The sequence below is a fragment of the Paramormyrops kingsleyae genome, chromosome 6, assembly GCF_048594095.1.
Source record: "Paramormyrops kingsleyae isolate MSU_618 chromosome 6, PKINGS_0.4, whole genome shotgun sequence".
Lineage (NCBI taxonomy): Eukaryota > Metazoa > Chordata > Actinopteri > Osteoglossiformes > Mormyridae > Paramormyrops > Paramormyrops kingsleyae.
This window is the reverse complement of record NC_132802.1, coordinates 32187389-32207110: the sequence shown is the minus strand read 5'-3', so window position 1 is coordinate 32207110 and position 19722 is coordinate 32187389. Positions and strand designations below refer to the sequence as shown.

The window sequence follows — 19722 nt, the reverse complement described above, 5'->3', positions numbered from 1 at the left end:
ATATGTACAGCTGGTAAAAGTAACTCTAAATTGTATAAAAACCAAATCATGGGCGGCATTGATTTCAATACTAAACGAGGGCAGCCATATTGATGAACTGAACAAGCCAATTTTGACTGTTAGATCCAGGATTAAAGACACTTTAGGGGTTATGGCTCTTTCAAAGTAATACTTTTAACAGCTGTAAAATGGGCCATTTGACGTTTTCTCTTACTATTGTGCGTTCTTTGGCGCAATACCCTGTGAATCAGTATTAGTTTTTATTGAGCCACGATCTACATAATTAAGGGAAGAATAAACGTAGAAGTTGGATAGTAGCGATGTTGAAAGTTATTTTTTTCCATTAAGAAATTGAAATTTAAAAAGTTGTGGGATGAGTTCCTGTAAATGTTAAACATTATACGCTTGCCTAATTGGTTAAACTGTATGTATAGATGCCTCCAAACTATATCTGCGTTTGTATTAAAGCGATGTCTGTATACGCGCTGTCTTCTTATTACTAATAATAGCCTACATCTGAAGAGATGTTTCTTGACTTCATCTTATATCCTAAGTTAACGAACACGTAAAGTGTAAAGTTTCTTTATTTGTTTTCACCTTGTTTAAACATTAAGAAATGCATTATCTATAAGTACTGCTTGTTGATCATGAAATGCTTGAGTTGCAACAGAACCATCATAGAATTCTCAAAGAAATTAATTATAAAAATGTATGCGGGGTTCAATTTGCCATATGCTATACCAATTGGATTCAAATGGGTAGTTTAGAATTTCAATAAACATGCTAGCTTATCGTCTTCAAAAACATAGCATTCATTATATCATCTTAATTGGCCGAAGCATTAAGTAAAAAACAATAGTCCTATCCTACATATTTAAAGGGTGTAGAAGAAACACACAGTCTCTGAACTCTCGTCGATAGGAGACCAATAAGAGGGTTTTTATAATTCAGTCAACTTTAGAAAATGACTGGTGACAGTCCACTTAAAATACAGCGATGTAAGTCCAATAGCGATTAAAGCTACGTGTGCTTTACCATCTATACAGCCCATGCAGTAATTTTCCCTGGTGCGAAACGGAGTTATCGTCGCTACGCTAACCGAGAATAAAATCTATTTATTTAATTTGTTCTTAAGCAATGGTAGCAACATGTGATACTTATAACAATTAGTCATGTATTTTTTTCAGTCGCTTTACCCACTGATAGATAAATCATTGCTTGAAGAGAATATTTATGGCACTGAAAACATTCATTTTAACTGAAGGCAAGTTTTAACTGTTTAATACAAACTGTTTCAAAAGCCCGAACAAACTTTTTTTAATTAACCGTCTTTTGCATATAAAATGAGAACAGTGAATGGTGAAAATTACAAAAATGTAACTTAAGTACAGTGCGTTTTTGGCGTTTAACGTGCTTGTCGTCGATCACAGTCAACACTTAATCACGTGGAGTAGCAAAAACGCTCCTGCAATAAAAATGATTCGTTCCACGTCGAAGGCACATTCTGTTTTGGAGCGGAAAGGCGGTAGCTAGAGAGCAAAGCTATTGGATGGACCGCTCACTCCAGCTAGCGTTAATTGAAACCCTATAGCTCCCGCAGCAGCCCTGCGCAGCGCACATGCTCAGTTTTTCATTTCGTGTCGGCGAACAGTGCAGAGACAGCAGGAGAGCGAGCGATCGAGGGAGGGACAGTCCGATGGAGGGAGACGTCTTCGGTAAGTAGCTACGGCTTGCTCGCTTTTCATGCACATATGTCTTCTGTTGCTGCACCGGGGAACAAAACATTTCGGTGGGGACACCGAGCTCGCACCGCACTTCGCGATCAGTGACGTCAAAGCGGCTTTAAAGCAGACGATGAGAGCGAAAAGCTAGAGAAATGGCTGCACGATTTTTTGTGAGCTGGGCAACATTTTACCGACGGTTTTCAGTATCGCTTCTTCCTGTCGTCGAGCGTAAGAGGACAGAAACAGTCCAAAAGAGTGGGGAACGATGGGGGAGGGTACATGCATGCCAGACATTTAGTTACACTGCTCTACCTAGTTTCCGGCGGATGAACACGAACGTTGTGCTTTGTCGCGTTATTGAGACGGCGTTCAGTTTTGCGTACCGGGTACTGTGCCTTTTAAGGGGTTAACCCGATTTAATATTATTTATTTGGACATGATTAATATCGCGAGAGTTAGCTTCAAAATCGTTGATGACGACTTTATGTTGTGTTGGGCATTGAGTATTGCTTTTATTTGTGACTTGTTGTTTTAGCTTAAGTTTTATCCTAGGTGTCGCGGACTGTTTACTGTATCATTGATCTGTAATAACTGTAGTATGCATATGCAAAGCAAGTAATGAGCCTAAATAACGCAAGGTTACTGTGTATGATCTGAAGATTGTCCCGATTGCTGACTTTAACGGTGACGGTGGAAGTTGACACATTTATTAGTCTTTGTTTTATTAACCTTATACATGTAAAACGTAACTAATCTCTATGGGGATAACCATACGAAGAATCGCATCACATATGTAAAATTTCGTTGGTGCTAAATGTATATTAAAATGATCATAAACCAAGTTTGTTTTTCGTAATTTTTCGTATATTCTGCGAAACATTGAGATATAATTGTTGCGCGTATTTTTATAGCGTATTCTTAGAATTCTAAGAGCTGTACACTTTCTGATATGGTAAATGTTATTATTAAATACTAAAAATAAGTATTGTAAATCCTTCCGACTTCTAAATCTGTTCAACTGAGAATGTTGAGTTTCGAATGGTGACATAAAAGAAAAAAACAGACAGTATTTGACATGAAATAGCCCCAATAATTTGTCTGACAAAGTTATAGTCACAAATTATTGGGGACGGTTGCTGGCAGTTTTGTGACCATGTCAAAAACAGTGGCACAGACAAAACGGTTTTGTGTTAGCCAGTTGTTACATAAGGGCTAGTACCAGCTGAGGAGAACCCAGATTCAGCATGGCTGTTTACATTTCGCATGAAATGTATAAGAAATGTATATATAGATTGATGTAGAGTGATGATTTTAGGATTGATGTATATTTAATTCATCATATGATTTTTCTTTTTTTTTTCTTACTGTTTTACTTGTATAAGTTAAGTTTTATAAGAAACATCTGGCACAGTGCATTATACCCCATTTATTTAATTTCATTAGCTTAAATTTAATTTTCTCTCGTTTCAATGTTTGTTTTAAATATGTCATTTGTTTTAAATGGATAATCAATGCAACATCTGCAAGTTAAATATATGTTATTATTATATTGCAAATACTAAATGACCACTTGATTGGGCAGTGGTGGCTTGATGGTTAGGGAAGCACACTTGTAATTGAAAGATTGCAGGTTCTAATCCCCACCAGCAAGGCACCACTGAGGTACCCTGAGCAAGGTACAGCCCCCAAGCACTGCTCCCCGTGCGCTGAATTAGCTGCTCCCTGCTATGTCACAAAAGTCACATATGGGTCAAATGCAGAGGACACATTTTGTTGTTGCGCACTGTGTGCTGTGGTGTGTTGACAATGACCACTGATCACTAAATTCTAATTCTAACCTGCTTGTTAATGCATGCAGCCTACTCTTCCAAACGAATCCTGCATCTACAAATGAATGAAGAGATTCAGTAATTGTTCAGCTGAGCATTAAGGTCAATTTATACTTATCTTTTCCGCATGTGTTTCAGTTGTGCACGAGGGGAAGTGATGTAAATTTCATCATCGGGGTTGCCTGTGGATGGCTGCAGTTGGCGCTCTTGTAGCCCAAATTTTTATGTCTAACGTGGAAGATAATTAATTAGGTATTTCCACTTGGTGGCAGCTCCAACTTTCACAGATCAGAGGTCAACGACGAAACACTAGAGGAAGAATAGCTGTTGTTGTTGTTGCAGTTATGGTGAGCAGCTATATGAGCGGGGTTGGAAATACCCGCATATTTTAATTTTTCATGCTGCCTAGACATTATACTGAGGTTTACGATATTGTAAAAAACAACACTATTCTGGAATTTTGAAATATTGGTGATAAAATTTACCTAGCAGGGGAGTGAGGGTCCTGGCTAATTTTGTCATAAAGATTTTAAAATACTGTGGTACAAGTCATTTTGTTTGTTACTGTAATATTGCCCAAGCCTTGACTAGTAACTTTAAAACCGTTCATGAAAGTTGACTTGTTTCACTACAGTGCTTGTATTTCTGTTTGTTGCAATACATGGGCCCTGGTCTGGTGCAATATAGCATGAACGCAAGCTGCCGCACACATGACTGTCAGCAGCCCGAAAGTGCACATGGAAAAGTGAAGTATGAGCTGGACTTTAGGGCTGGGTGCTGAAACCCAGTGCCAATATGGCAGAGGTGTGTCATGTACTGGACTGTGATACAACACTGATTTTGGTGCCACTTAAATGCCTGCGCTGTCATATGAAATATTTGATGTCTGGTACACCTGTAACAAGCATTGCTGTACCTCATGTGCTTTCACTAGGTAACATGACACTTGTTCTGACATCAGCAGATGCCTACCGTTGGCTAGTAGCTACCTTAAATCCAATTAAAATGCCTATAGGTAAAAGGTCTGAAGTGTGACTGTATTTCACGCAAAAGGATTCAACAAATGTTTAAAAACAATTTCATGTAAAGCGGGGAACATGTCAGATTTAAGGAAGCATCTGGTGACGTACGTAATACACTTGAAATCAGAGGGATGTACCGTGTTTGACATCTTGTGTGACTCCCTGCCAACCACATTAGTGTGGGTGTCCCTGGCCCTAGTGATGGGCAGACAGTTGGGTTGTGGAGGCCATTGATAATAGTAACAGCAGCCTTTCCTCAGGTTAGTTGCAAATCTTGTATTTACAAAGTAGGGGACACCTACAGTTGTAACAAGGGGACATTTGTAACATGCTTAACTTCTCTGCTTGTGTCTAACACAATGTGTTGAAACTCAGGCAACATATTAAGTTTTAAATATTTTTAAGTATTTTGTGTGTTTATTTATATTTATTCATTTAAGGTGTTACGTTAAAGCGGCAGTTCGCATTAGTGCTATCTATCCGTATAGACTGTTCTGCTTGGAGTTACCTAGTTTTGGAGATGTCAGCCTTAGAAATGTTGGTCTTCTCTCGAAAATAATGGGACCGAATGGCATTTTTCCCGTGGTATTTAAAGAACAAAAAATATATTTGAATAATTCATCAACAATGTCAAGATAATCCACACATACTTTGCAGATTTAAAGTTTTTATAAGCTGCCAAAATGAAAAAAAAGAGCCTTTAAGTCTTACACTTTTCAGAGTATGAAAGCACTTAGTCTGTATGCCCTGTGTCAGTTTTTGTCTCTGTAAAAGCTGTTTTTCGCCCCAGTCTTTGTGTGTAAGTGGGTTTATTCTCCCTCACTGTTTTACCTTGATCCTTTCAAGGATCGCACAATAAAAGTTTGCTAAAAATTTTAATTTGCTGTCCGCCTCATGATCTCCTTGCCACTTGGGTGCTGCAATATTTTATTTATTCGAACTGCGCCATGTTTATGATTCATTAGTAAATCTGGCCAGCAGATCAATGTTTGTTTTTTTTGTTTTTTTTCGGTGGAAAACAAATGTAACGTTTTCCCACTGATAAGCTGGCAATTTGTTTAACTGCTGGTATTAAATTCAATTCTTAACTGATATAGTTTTCCAGGTATGCTGAAGATTTGGACACGATAGCCTGTGCTACTTTCACTGACATTACGGTTCCAAATTCTGAGACCAGCTTTTCTGTGCTGCCATACTGGAGCCATTTTTTTTCTGGACTAGCGCCAGTTTTTTGTGTCGGAAATGTGCAGAACCAGTTCCGGATTGGGAAAAAGCCTGACACCAGCTCCGGCACCACGTTGCTGGAAACAAAGCATTAGTGATTTTGAACATGGTGTCAAAGGTGGTGGTTTGGCATCTTAAAAGGTGGACATCTTCACCCAAAATTGAACTCCACGATAGAGGGCAACAAGGGCAAAATGGAGGCAGCAGCTACTTCTGTTAAACACAGCAATCTGCCGTCTAAAAGTATTCTGTGGATATCTTTGAAAATTTCCCAGGAACATTGTACAGGTCAGTGATTTCCAAACTGTGATGAGCAAGATAAACTTTATTGAGGAATATTCCAAAAATTATATCAGAGCTGTCACGATTACTCGATTAAACTCGATTAGTTGATTATTTAAAAGCATCGATTAAAAAATTACTAATCGATTACTCATGAATACGGCGGAAGTAGGACGGCGCATACAGAATTAGGATCTAAATAAAGAGCGAAAACATTACATGCGTGAATGAAAACGCAGTAGTCTGACAGTATCTCCAGAGCAGGAGTTTAATATCAGCACAGAACGACTACAATGTAAATACTCGTACGTGTTAAAGGTAGACGTTAAGGTTTTATGGATAATAATGTGAGCTTAGCTATAGATATGTGCTATTTAGCCTGTCTTCACTTTTATAATTTTTCTTTATTTACTTTTTACAATTCCTGTACGTCAAAATCATCGCCACTAAAATGAAGGCTAGCCCGGTGGCTTAGCCACATCATTTTTCATGATACAAAAAATCATAGTAATTATATTGTGGACGTATTGTGTGTCAGGGCTGAGCTATACTGGAAAAGTTCACATTGCAATATTTTAGGTTTTGCATTTATTTAGGAGTTGAAAATTAACTATAGAGCCAAATACAACTTATCCAACAATAGAACCTGGCAAATAAGTTTGTGGTGCCTTGTGTTGTCAGCAGACTGGAATCAAAGCTAACAAATCATAAGAACTATACAAACGAGAGGAGGCCATTCGGCCCATCGAGCTCGCTTGGGGAGAACTTAACTAATAGCTCAGAGTTGTTAAAATCTTATCTAGCTCTGATTTAAAGGAACCCAAGGATTCAGCTTGCACTACGTTATCAGGAAGACTATTCCATACTCTGACTACACGCTGTGTAAAGAAGTGCTTCCTTAAATCCAGTTTGAAATGTTCTCCCGCTAATTTCCACCTATGGCCACGAGTTCTTGTATTTGAACTAATGCTGAAGTAACTATTCGGTTGAACAGCATCCAAACCTGTTAGAATCTTATAGACCTGGATCATGTCCCCCCTCAGTCTCCTTTGCTTGAGGCTGAACAGATTTAACTCAAATAACCTTTCCTCGTATGACATTCCTCTAAGACCAGGAATCATTCTTGTGGCCCTACGCTGCACCTTTTCTAAGGCCGCTATGTCCTTTTTAAGATATGGTGACCAAACCTGTACACAATATTCTAGGTGAGGTCTCACCAAGGAATTGTATAATCTTAGCATTACCTCCCTTGACTTAAACTCCACACACCTGGAGATATACCCCAACATCCTATTGGCCTTTTTTATTGCTTCCCCGCACTGGCGAGAATGAGACTTACTTCTGCTCAATATCGTATCTCTACGGAATACAGTATATTTCCACATAATGGAAAGCGAATGTCTTTTCATGGCCAGTTCTTCTTCACCTTTCCCATCTTCACTTACTTTCATTTAATTTCTCACAAACGCGCCACAAGAGCTATCAGTGAGTCTACCGGCAAGGACGTGAATGATTATGATTGTCTCGGAGAGTGCATGCAGAGCTCATGAAAAAGCAGTGGCTTTAGACTTTTTAAACATGTACTAGATAATGTTGAAAAGGAGCCATCATTAAAATTGCAAGCTTGCTAAATTTCATTTCCCATGGCAGTAAAAACGTTTTAGCGCAACTTATTGAGAGTTTGATCACAGCAGACTATTGCGATCCTTAAAATGTGACAATTGCATACGTACATGAAATACCATCTCAGGGCGGTACGTTGGCGCTGCCGCCGCTTTGTATGTGTGTTGTTTGCATGTTCGCACTGTGTGCATGTAGCTTTTTCCGCGGATTCGGTTTCCTTCCACTGCCCAAAAACATGCAACTTAAGTTAATTGGAGTGCCTTAATTTTCCAAATGTGTAACTGAGTGTGCACCAATTGCAATGTACTGTATATTATACTGTATTATAAATGATTACTTGATGAATCGTCAGATTAATCGGTAGATTAATCGATTATTGATATAATCGATAGCGACAGCCCTAGTTTATATAGTTTTTTTTTTTTTTTTCCCATCACCGGCCTCCTTGCTCAGCAGATGTTTTCGGTATCAGTCCACTAGCTGATGGCAAAGTGTGTTGTGGGCAGCTCTTCTGAGAATATAATCATATCTCACAGTTTTTTGCTTTTCCGAACAGGTGGACCATTTAGAACCTGAGTTCAGCCATCATGCAACATAAAGTCACTTGTTTGACAGTATTCCTTGTTGTTTTGTGGACAAAGAGTTAGTAACTCTTGGTTCTTTCACTTAGAGTATAACTTTGTTTTATAAATACTGTTTGCCTTGATTGTAGCTAACCCCATGTATATAAGTTCATTCATCCATTTATGTATTTATTTAATTGTGCAAAAGGACCATTTGCACTAGGGCTGCATGATTTATCGATTTTAAATCGAAATCGCGATTTGAAACAATGCGATTAGCAAGTCGCAAAAATCGCGATTTAGGATATACATTATACAGCACGTCGGACCCAGGGTTTAAAACTGCGGTGAGAATAGTTTTACAAATTCATGCCGTGCTCCCTGTGTCAGTCATTCTCACCAATCACAAGCGCCGTGCTTCTCGCGTGCCAGTCATGCTCCCCAATCAGAAGTGGCCCAAGAAGGCGCATAGTCCCACAAACAGCAAACACGTGAAACCCAAGGAAAACGTTACATTCACGGTGTGGAAAAATACTGATTCCGCTACTGAGCTATAACTGAATTGCCTTCTTATTTCATGTTCCGGGATTGTTTCAGAAAGGTCTTATCAATAGAACCGGTAAGCTCCTTTTAAACACCACCTGAAATATACTTCAGCGTATCATACCTTTGGTTTTTGTTAATAGGCAATAGCATTAGTATATCGCTAACTCATCAAAACAACGAGACATTCAGTAATTCTCATAGCAGCAGACCTCCAAAAAAGCCATAAAACCCACAATACAGTCGTGTTTATGTCATATGTTTTTGTGCATATTAAATTTGTGTTTCCAAAAATTAATCCCACAACAGTAATAAAATAAAAGTCTTACTTTAACATAAATACTAAAAGAATAGATCGCTTGAATCGCTATTACAGTTGGGTATGGGCACGCGGTCTTATTTAGAAAACATACAAAAAGAGACACATATAATGTTTAATCATTCGTTTTGTATTTGTCCGAGTAACAAAGCAAAGGAATGATAAATTGCTTCAGTCGAAAACTGCAATCCAATTAAAATGCCTATTAACTTTTGTCAGCTGCGTGGAGTGAGATTTTCTGTTCTCTGTTCTGCACACACATTTACATGTATGTAAGTTTTATTACCTTGTAAATAGCCTGTAGGGTTTGCAAACTGCCGTAAGTTTTTGATGCAGCTAATTTTAAGTTCAGAATGGAATATAGTTTTGCCGTAAGATTTCTTGCGTGAGAGTCTGAAAGAGTTTGCAACCATGAACACGTACATTTTTTGTTTCACCTGAATTGATTTGTATAGAAAATAACGTACTGTATACAGTTGTTAAAAAGCGGAAACTTCGACCAACATGAAATTACAGCCTTATGTTTTCACATTTCAACATTAACAGACACTATTTTTCATGCTAATGGTTTAATGAAATCTTAATTTTGTTCTTTTAAGTTATGTTTACTTGCGTACCCTTGCAACCCGACTGCCTATGATTTTGAGCCGAAAGATCTCACACCCAATAGGGCAGAGAATGAACTAATTCTAATGTAACTTGTCAGCAAACTTGAATGAACCTCATAGGATACAGAAGAAGATTACTTCCCTTAGATCAAAAGTGATCAGTTATTTATAGATCGAAAGCATAAGCTAATAAATATGACAAGACAAGCCCGTCTGTCAAAACATAAATTTAGCGTTACAGTAATAGTACCATATATTAAAGAGAGCTTCTTGGAAAATGAAACAATGTTACTCATGGTAACATGTGCTATTTATAAAACTACAAGTAACATTATATGGTATAATGAGACACTTTATGGCATTGTATCTATAAGTTTAATATAATCAGGCTTCTGCTTCAACCTCAAACTTTTATGAAATTAAATACAATCTACACCAAAGACTCCAGAGTGCTACACAGCTGTATGATCCCTAATATAAACTTGTTTTCAATATTGTAGGCAGTCGGGTTGCAAGGGTACACAAGTGAACAACACTCAAAAGAACAAAATTAAGATTTCATTAAACCGTTAGCATGAAAAATAGTGTCTGTTATTATTGAAATGTGAAAATATGCCTTATGTATTGATGATACAATGGCTGTTTCCAAGTCTGTGTCAGACACGTGCCTTTTTCTCTGTAGTTGGTGCTGAATGGAGAACCGTCAAACTGACATTTCTGAGCATGTTTGAACACCTAAGTGCTGCAGCGCGATGGAAATTTCACTATGCATTTTCCCATTATCAAAAAGTTCTTTCACTACATCTGCACAATCCTCCAATCTGCCATGATGGTAAAACTAGCTAATTTTATTTCTCGCAGTTGTATTGTTCGGGCTTGTTTTACTATCAGTACAGTCATTTTCGGGTCACGGTGTTTGTATCAAATGGGAAAAAAACAAAATCGGACATGAGCGCTCGTTATCCGTTTGTTCCATTTTTGATTTGAGCACAAAATGGGAAATCGGAAAAAGAGCAATTATCCGTTTTGTCGTTTTGGTTTTGGAAACAAAAACTGAAAATACGAGTGGTTTTCTGTTTTTTGTTCTTTGGTTTTTTGTTTTTTTTTGGTTTCATATTGAAAAACGGATGAACGAATGATACACGGATTTGCTCTGTTATTGGATTTTTGTGCTAACCATGGTGTGTCCATTATGAACACCATGTTTGAGCATAAGGATGTTCATAAGGGCATCGAGCACACTCGGGGATAGTTTGATGATTGTTTTTATAATCATATCATCGGATCTGTGTCTGCATGTTTTGGACAAATGAGTGAAGAGAGGAGCTGAGCTGTCAGCTGCTCACTACCTGGTGGTGAGTTGGATCTGTTGGTGGGGGAAGATGCTGGATAGACCTTGTAGACCCAAACGTATAGTGATTGTGTGCTGGGAGCATCTGGTGGAGGTCCTTGTCTAGGTCTCCATTGCAGAAGCGGCGGTGTGTAGCTGTGGCTGTAAGGTTGTTATTGTCTGTCATGGTGGCAATAGCCCAACCCGGTGGTGAACACCAGTGGTAAAAGGATCTGTCAGGCTGAAGAAAGAGGCCATCTGAGCTCTGTTAGCTTTTGGGACTCCTGAAGCAACTGACAGGTACTGGCAGGTTAAGCGGAATTTGGCTTTAGCCGTTACTGAGGCAAAAAACTTTGATGTGGGAAGAGTTTGAGACCATGGAGAAGGTCTTTTTGTTGATCTCAAATAGATTCTGGCAAACAGTCAGGCAACTCGGGAGGCGTAAGCAAGGCTTCACCCATGCTGTTTACAGCAGGAATGGATAACTGTTGACCTCAAATCGGGATATAGTCAGGAGGTGGAAGGATTATTTCAAGGACCTCCTGAATCCCACTGATATGCCTTTCTTGTAGGCAGTAGAGCTGGAAGACTCGGAGGACAACTTACTCATCACTGGGGCTGAGGTCAATGAAGTAGTCAAAAGACTCATTGTTGGTAAGGCTCCATGGGTGGATGAGCTTCACCCTGAGTTCTTGAAAACTCTTGATGATGTTAGGCTGTCTTGGCTGACATGCCTCTTCAACATTGCATCGAGGTTGGGGATAGTACCTTTAGATTGGCAGACTGGGGGGGTGGTACCGATCTTTAAGCAAGGGGACCGAAAGATGTATTCCAACTTCAGGGGTATCACACTCCTCAACCTCCCTGGGAAGGTTTATGTCAGAGTACTGGAGAGGAGAGTCCCTCCATTGGTTAAACCTTAGATACAGGAGGAACAATGCGGATTTCATCCTGGTTGCAGAACGCTGAGTCAGCTCTTCACCCTCATAAGGATATTGGAGGGTTTGTGGGAGTCTGCTACAACCAGACTACATGTGTTTTGTGGACTTGGATAAGGCATTTGCTCGTGTCCCTCAGGGGGCCCTGTGGTGGATGCTTCAGGAGTAAGGGGTATTGGGTCCTCTTTTGCAGGCCATCAAGTCTGCCATCAGGTATATAAATGGAGTGAGTTTGGTTTGCATTGCCGGTAGTAAATCACTCATTCCCAGTGGGTGCTGTACTCCGCCGGGGCTGCCCTTTGTCACCAATTCTCTTCATAACATTTATGGACAGGCATAGCCAAGGGGCGGAGGGGGTTCAGTTCAGTGGCCTCAGGATCACGTCTTTGCTCTTTACAGACGATGTAGTCCTGTTGGCTTCATTAGGCTGTAACCTGCAGCATGGGGCAGTTTGCAGTTGAGTGTGAGGCAGCTGGGAAGAGGATTGGCACCTCCAAGTCTGAGGTCATGTTCTTGACTGGAAAAGGGTGGATTGCCCTCTCCTGGTGGGGGATAAGTTTCTGCCTCAAGTGGTGTATCTCTGGGACTTGTTCACAAGTGAGGGTAGAAGGGGGTGGGATTGGTTGACAGGATCGGTGCAGTGTCGGCAGTATTGTGGATGCTGTACCTTTCTGGCATATTGACTCGTTGGGTATCCACTTTACCATGAATATACATATTAACACAGGTAACAGGTGAATAAGTACACTTCTGGCATCAGTGGTTAGTTCAAGTTTTATCTTTTTACTAGGGTTGTCAGTTGATTTTCTTAATCCACGATTAATCACTCGGAGTGATCGATCGTGTGATTCATCGCATATTCAATCAGATTATTCACTCCATGACAAAAAAGTTAAGCACCCAGAAGTAATGGTCTTTTTTGGATGTAATTTGGCACACATGCAGACCAGCGATGGGTATGTATATGATTCGATTTTCAAGTAGCTGGTACACGTAGTCTCCAGCCACAGTGGATGCCTCATAGATGCATTAGGCAGCATTACCAGCACTTGACAGAGTTTGATAGGGGATGCATTTTGGGTTTGTATGAGGCTGGGTGCTTGTATCGTGTAACCGCCCGCGATGTGGGGCATGCAGATGTCACAGTCGCCCGATGTTGGAACCAGTGTGCACGTGAGGGCACCCACACATGTCGTGAAGGTTCCAGTCGCCCAAGACAGACCACACCAAGGGAGGATCGTCGTATTGTGTGCCAAGCATTACAGAACCCCATGACCTCCGCGCCTACCATTCGGACACAGGTATCGGGCGCTCTACACCACCCCATGTCATCCCACAGTATGTCTCAGCCAGACTGCGGGTTCACCATCCCATGCATAGGCTGCCATTAACACCAGCGCAGATACCGCTGTTTTTGCAGTGGTGTCGTAACTGGGAGGCATGGACTGATGGCGAGTGGCGTTGTACCATGTTCAGCGATGAATCTCGATTCTGCATTACCATGGATGACAATTATGTGTGCACATGGTGAGGGGAGAAGACCAATCCTGCCAATGTTGTGGAGAGACACACCAGCATTACTCCTGGCTTCATGGTCATCTCTGGTAGTGATTCGGGGGACCCTGATGGCACAGCGCTATGTCATTGACATCCTGTATCCGCATTTCTTACCCCTCCTGAGATGCCATCCTGGTACAGTCTTTCAACAAGACAACACCCATCCACACACGGCACGTGTGTCTACGGACTACCTGCTTCATGTTGAGGTTCTCCCTTGGCCAGCCAGGTCCCCCAGTTTTTCCCCAATCGAACATGTGTGGGATCAGCTCAGATGTCAACCCAGTGCCAGTCTGCAGGATCTCAAGTGCCATTTACAACAGCTGTGGGTCTACTTGCTGCAGGAAAGGATACAACAGTTGTACGACTCCTTTCCGCACCGTATCGCTGCATGTATCCAGGTTCAGGGCGGTGCCACACCCTACTGACATGGGACCAGTAGTATGCCCATATTTCCATCTCTGCTGTCCTTTTGATATGATATTATAATCATTGTGATGAGGTCACATGATTGTTCACCACATGCAGATTCATTTCATTTCCACCACTCCGCCTGGGTGCTTAACTTTTTTTTTGTTACTGAGTGTAATTTGTTGAAATTGTTCACCTACAGGAAAAAAAAAACATTATTGGTCAGATACATTAATACATTATTGAACAAATAAGGCTTGCTCTTAAAATAATTGTTCAGTTACCAAAACATTAAAGAGGATGTTCGGCCAACTCTGTATGTGTGTGTTAACCAGCGCGAATGTGTTCAGCGGCTATTGAGAGGAGGGGAGGGGCTGCGCGAGTGTGTGCGTGCAAACGTTGTGTAGGCAATTTAAACCGGTATTGCGGTATGAGAATTCATATCGTGACAATAATAAAAAGTGGTTTTCGGTATGAACCGGTATACCACCTAGCACTAAGTCGGGCACTGATGTTGGATGAGAAGGTCTGGCTCGCAGTCTTCACTCTAATACATCCCAAAGGTGTTCTTTGGGGTTGAGGTCAGGGCCCTGTGCAGGCCAGCCAAGTTCCTTCACACCAGACCTAAAAGTACTGGATTTATGATTAAATGGTAAAATTTAGGATCTGCTAATTAAACCGGAGTAACTGGAAACCTCCTATATAGTTAAATTAATTCAATATATAATTAAATCAACTTTTTAAAAAATTTTGAAAATTAAAACATTACCAACTAGATGAACATAGGGAATTTTACTGGGTGTGAAATTGCACTGACCACTACTAATTACTATTTGAACATTCAATTCAATTCAGTTTTATTGGTATAGCACATTTTTGCAACATTTCATTGTCTCAAATGACTTTACGTTATTCCTCTCCAAAGCCCTCAGTGAGCAAGCCAGAGGTGACTGTGGCAAGGAAAAACTCCCTAGAAGGAAGGTGCCTTGGGGGAGCCCATCCTCCAGGGGCCGGCAGAGGAAGTCAAATGAACAAAATGATCAAATTTGGATTGTATCAATTAGGATTTTAAGATTTGAGTCTCAACAACAACAACAACAACAAAATTTATTTTTGTATAGCGCATTATCACAACATGACATTGTCCCAAAGCGCTTTACAGCATCCCCACCCAAAGCCCCCAGTGAGTAAGCCATAGGCGACAGTGGCAAGGAAAAACTCCCCAGAAGGAAGAAACCTTGGGAGGGACCAGACTCAAAGGGGGAGCCCATCCTCCAGGGGCCGGCAGGGAGAGTCAAATACAGTTAAATCTGAAACACAAACGGGGAGCAGGGGGGAGATGACAAGCCGGTGCCACCACTCCCTCCAATCGCCAGGCAGCCAGAAGGCAGGGAGCGGGTCATACAAGGAAGATGACACAGGCAGAACGGCGAGCTGGATGCACGGACGTCATTGGTAGTGGTGACGTCACATGTTGCAGGGTGTGCTGGACATCTTGATAGATTGAGGGCTCCAGGCAGCACCCCCCAGAAGGTGGTGGAAATAAATGCAATTAGTCAAAGTAAGGGAGACTATAGGCAGTGCTAAAAGTTAGATGAGTGCAATATGAAGTGCAATGTGCAAGCTCCAGCAGATATGGCTATGGCAGCATAAGTAGGAGGGAGAGGCAGGTGGGAATGCAGGCTCAATTGAAGTCTCAATGCGGGGACAGGCAAATGACGGCAGGCAGGTGCTTCTGCTTCTTCTGATGGCAGGATGAACAGTGGTACAGCAGCAGGGAAGGAAGGAGTGACATCACATAAAAGGGCGGGCCAGCCAGAAGGATGTCACAGGTAGTCTAGGTGTCGCCGGCAGCAGGGTAGGAAGAATATCTTGATATTTTCGGGTCTCCAGGCAACACACCCCAGGAGGGATGGGGGGGGCGGGGAAGCTCATTAGCTGAAGTAGGGGAGACTAGAGGCAGTGCAAACAGTTAGATGAATTCAGTATGTAAGCTCCAGCAGATACGGCTATGGCAGCATAAGTAGGAGGGAGAGTCAGGTGCGAATGGGAATGGGGGGTCCCTGAAACGTCAGCACTCTAGCTTCACCACCCCCCCCCCCCCCCCCTGTGGAATTAGAGTGACAGCGCTGACAGTTCAGTTCATCCAAAACCAATTGTATCTGTATTTATCTGGATGGATGACTGGTTAGGTTCTGGAGGTGATTTTGATGTAGTTGTGGGGTGCAATTTGTATACAAATGCACCGTTCATAGTAAAGGCAGAGAACAAGGTTTGCAGTATAGAGGTACAAGACAAGAATTTCAAATTTGATAATGTACCTGGAAGGTTTGAAAGGCGCCACTTACACAGCCTATGAAAAATCTTCAAGTTACCATAAAGCTCTATGTATACATAGGAAAAAAACTAATTCAGATTACAATAAAAGCAAATCTGTAGTTCTTGCAATAAATACAACAGTACTGTGTGATCTACCAATGCAGTAAAAGTGACATCATGAAGCAGTTGAGGATCTCTAGTGTATTTGGTTGCATGCAAAACTCTCATTATTGTTCCTCAAGCTTCTAAAGCTGGTAATGGTGCTGCCAGTAACTCTTCCTTTCTTACTGTTCATAATTTTAAACTGACATAAACTAGAAAAATACAAGAAATGCCATTTATTTCTTAGCAGTCAACCAGATGAACATAGGCAATTTTACTGGGTGTGAAATTGCACTGACAGTGAAATGTTGCATGGCTTAACTAAGCCATGCAACTTTGCTCTCTGGATGATTACTGCTGGGGGATTATTAAATACATGAAGAAATTGTGTGTATCGGTGTTAAATATATTCAAATTATACAAAAAGTTACATTCTGTATTTGCCTTGCAAGTAATTGGCAGTAACTAGATTGCAAGAATTCAGGAGCGCTATAGTAATATTGAGTTCACATGGTTTGGCTCACATTGAGCATCCTTTGTACAGATGGAGATGATTCGGATCTTGCGTTACATTACAGGGAGCTGCTTAATTAACATGTTAAATGTAGCAAGGGGAATTAGTTCCTAGTCTTGTTCTGTTAAATTGTCTGTTCAGTATAATTTTATTGAATGTGTTCTGTCAGATAGGAAGAAAAACAAACCATACCCCTTACGTTTTATGATTAGTATAACTGTATTTTACCTATTTATAGGTAAAATTCTTATAGGCAATCATATATAATATGCTGTACTTTAATGGATGTACTGGAATATCAGTTGTTTGCAGCGATATTAATAACATTGTATAATAATGTGTAATAATGGTATCAGAACCTGAATGCATGATTGCTAATTTGAAAACACAGCAAATATAGATCAGTTGGTGGTACAGCTCTATCTGGTAGTGATAGCACCCCTGTCGCTTGATATTTCACAGTAAAGCCATCCAATTGTGTCACACTTAAAGGAATCAAGAAGAAGAAGAACTAAACTGGGTCTTGTGTATTTAAGCTAGTTAATGTAATGGAATAACAAATTTACTGTATACTGGATGTGCCAAATAGAAAAGCCAACAAATATAAATTCTAGCTAGTGAGTATATGGTCAATAAATGTCCGCATTTTCATTATGTGATTTGTTATGTTCTCAGTTTGTGAACTCTAAATTCTTTTATTTATTTTAAACGTATTTCAGTTTAAGCTTTCAAAATGGCGCTGGACTGTTGTAATCAAATCGCTGCATTGCAGTTCTTTAATTCCGCTTCATTTTTTTTTTGGGTCTCCCTCTGTCCCTCGGCTTGTACTGCATACTGCAATATTGTCACCGTGGCAACCTGGTTTCCCTCGCCAAACTCCATCCGCTAAATATAAGTTCTATCTTGACCCACTCTGGTTTTTAGCCTCACTCTAAAATGCTTGGAATTGGAAGAGATGAGCATTAAACCTTTGTGTAAACATAACAATATTACAAACTTAAATATCACCTAATGTTAAAACAATGTAAGTCAATTTTGGCCTTGCTGATTATTCATGTTATTTCTGGTTATTATGCAAAAAATTCTGCTTGCTTAGTAGAGAAATTCTCTTTCATAATTTTGGTTAATTGTTACTGTAGTTTTAAACAGGTTTATCTCATGGTGTTAAGTGCATAGAATTATGAATAATCAATAGCAATATTTTTTCCATTTTGTATTTATTGGAAGGAAATTTTGATCTTTTTCTTGCCCTCCAGAATGGTGTTCTACACAAAGTGATTCCACTGTTCCAGGAGAGAAGAAAGACCCTTAAGAAAAGGTTAAGTGTCTATCATTTCCCTACCATTATTACTGTTAGTTTGAGTTGATTTTGGCTCATATTTTAGTGTTTATAAGATCCCCAGTTTGAGAAGGGGCCAGATGTGTGTGCCAGATGTGTTCTTTTCTAGAAGTGATAGCTTAATGATTTTCTGCTGTAATTATTGCCAGGGTCTTTACCGTAAGAATGAATTTTATGAACATTTAATGAGACTTGACATCCAAATGCTGCACACTTGGGGCAGATTCCTAATTTGTAACGATTTTGCTATTAATTTTTTTAAAGCTATTTTTCACAAATGGCGGGAAAATTAGAAATACAGGTTTAGCAAAAACATTTAAAGCAGCTTACATATAACATTAAACATATGCAAAATTTACAAGCTGTGTCCAAATTTTGGTAAACTAAACCAGGAAAAGAGTAACGTAAAATTTGGAAATTCTGGAAAAAACTAAAACTGTTTGTGTTCATTAGTAGTATCATCCATTGTGATGTATTGATGCATTCCCGATAACTCAGAACTTGAACATTTCCAACCATCTACTTAAAGTACTGTACTATTACGATAGAACAACCGAATGGAATGCATTCATAATGCAAATGTACGCAGGTGAATGCTAATACCGCTAGCGTTTGATGCTAACATAAGACTGTAATTCCATAGACTTGCTAGCAGAAATCAGCACATAGTAAATCATGATGTGAACTGTAAATAAGCATGTGAACTGTAAATAAGCATCTCTTTAGTTTTACCTTACTGTTGCTTTCCAAACCTGGCAACGCCTTTACCGAGCTATCTCTTCTGCAGTGGAAAACTAAATAGAGCTGAGACCATGCTGTAACTATTCTCTCTTTGCGGTTTGGCTTGGTTCCTGTATGGCAGTGGAAAAGTGCTGTTTAAGTTCTGATGCTGAACTCCAATCTGGCAAGGATGAAGATTTGGTGTTTAGAAAATGAAACACTATTGATTGTTTGGTCATATTTCAGCTAGCCAGATGCTATATGATGTGAAATTTCTGTTACTATTGTAATTTCCATTTGTTTAAGCAAAACAAATATTTTAGTTATAGTTTTCTTAAAATGTTCGATAATGTTTGTACTAGTTTTACGTTGTTTCATTTTGTCTTCATGAATTATGTCCTACACAGAGATATGAGGAGGGTTGGGCAGTCCCTGCTTTAATAAAACAATTTTATGTGTACTGTAATACTGACAATTCTGTGATAATATTCTAAATGTCACAAGGTAAAAAAAAAAAGATTTTATTGTTATCGAAGTAAAAAAGCAAAAATACTGTGATCTTGATTTTAGGTCGTATCAGCCTGTGTGTGTGTGTGTGTGTGTGTGTGTGTGTGTGTGTGTGTGTGTGTGTGTGTGTGTGTGTGTGTGTGTGTGTGTGTGTGTATCGTTGGTCCCAAGGCGATTCGAATCGATGCTTCAGGAACTGTTATATAGGGAGTGATTTGATTTCATTAATTGATTATCAAACTAATTTA

At 39.9% G+C, this 19722-nt stretch overlaps 1 protein-coding gene across 4 annotated transcripts in view; it reads left to right on the top strand.

The window, feature by feature from the left end:
* Nucleotides 1-1485: 1485 nt before the first annotated feature.
* Nucleotides 1486-19722, top strand: part of mbd1a (methyl-CpG binding domain protein 1a) — a 61808-nt gene continuing 43571 nt past the window's right edge. Inside the window, exons 1-2 of one of the 4 annotated variants that reach the window (XM_072713058.1) lie at nt 1486-1715; nt 18165-18226. The gene's annotated coding sequence lies outside the window, so the exon portion shown is untranslated. The remainder of the gene's footprint in view (nt 1716-18164; nt 18227-19722) is intronic. The other 3 variants (XM_072713055.1, XM_072713059.1, XM_072713056.1) reach the window with 3 other exon arrangements.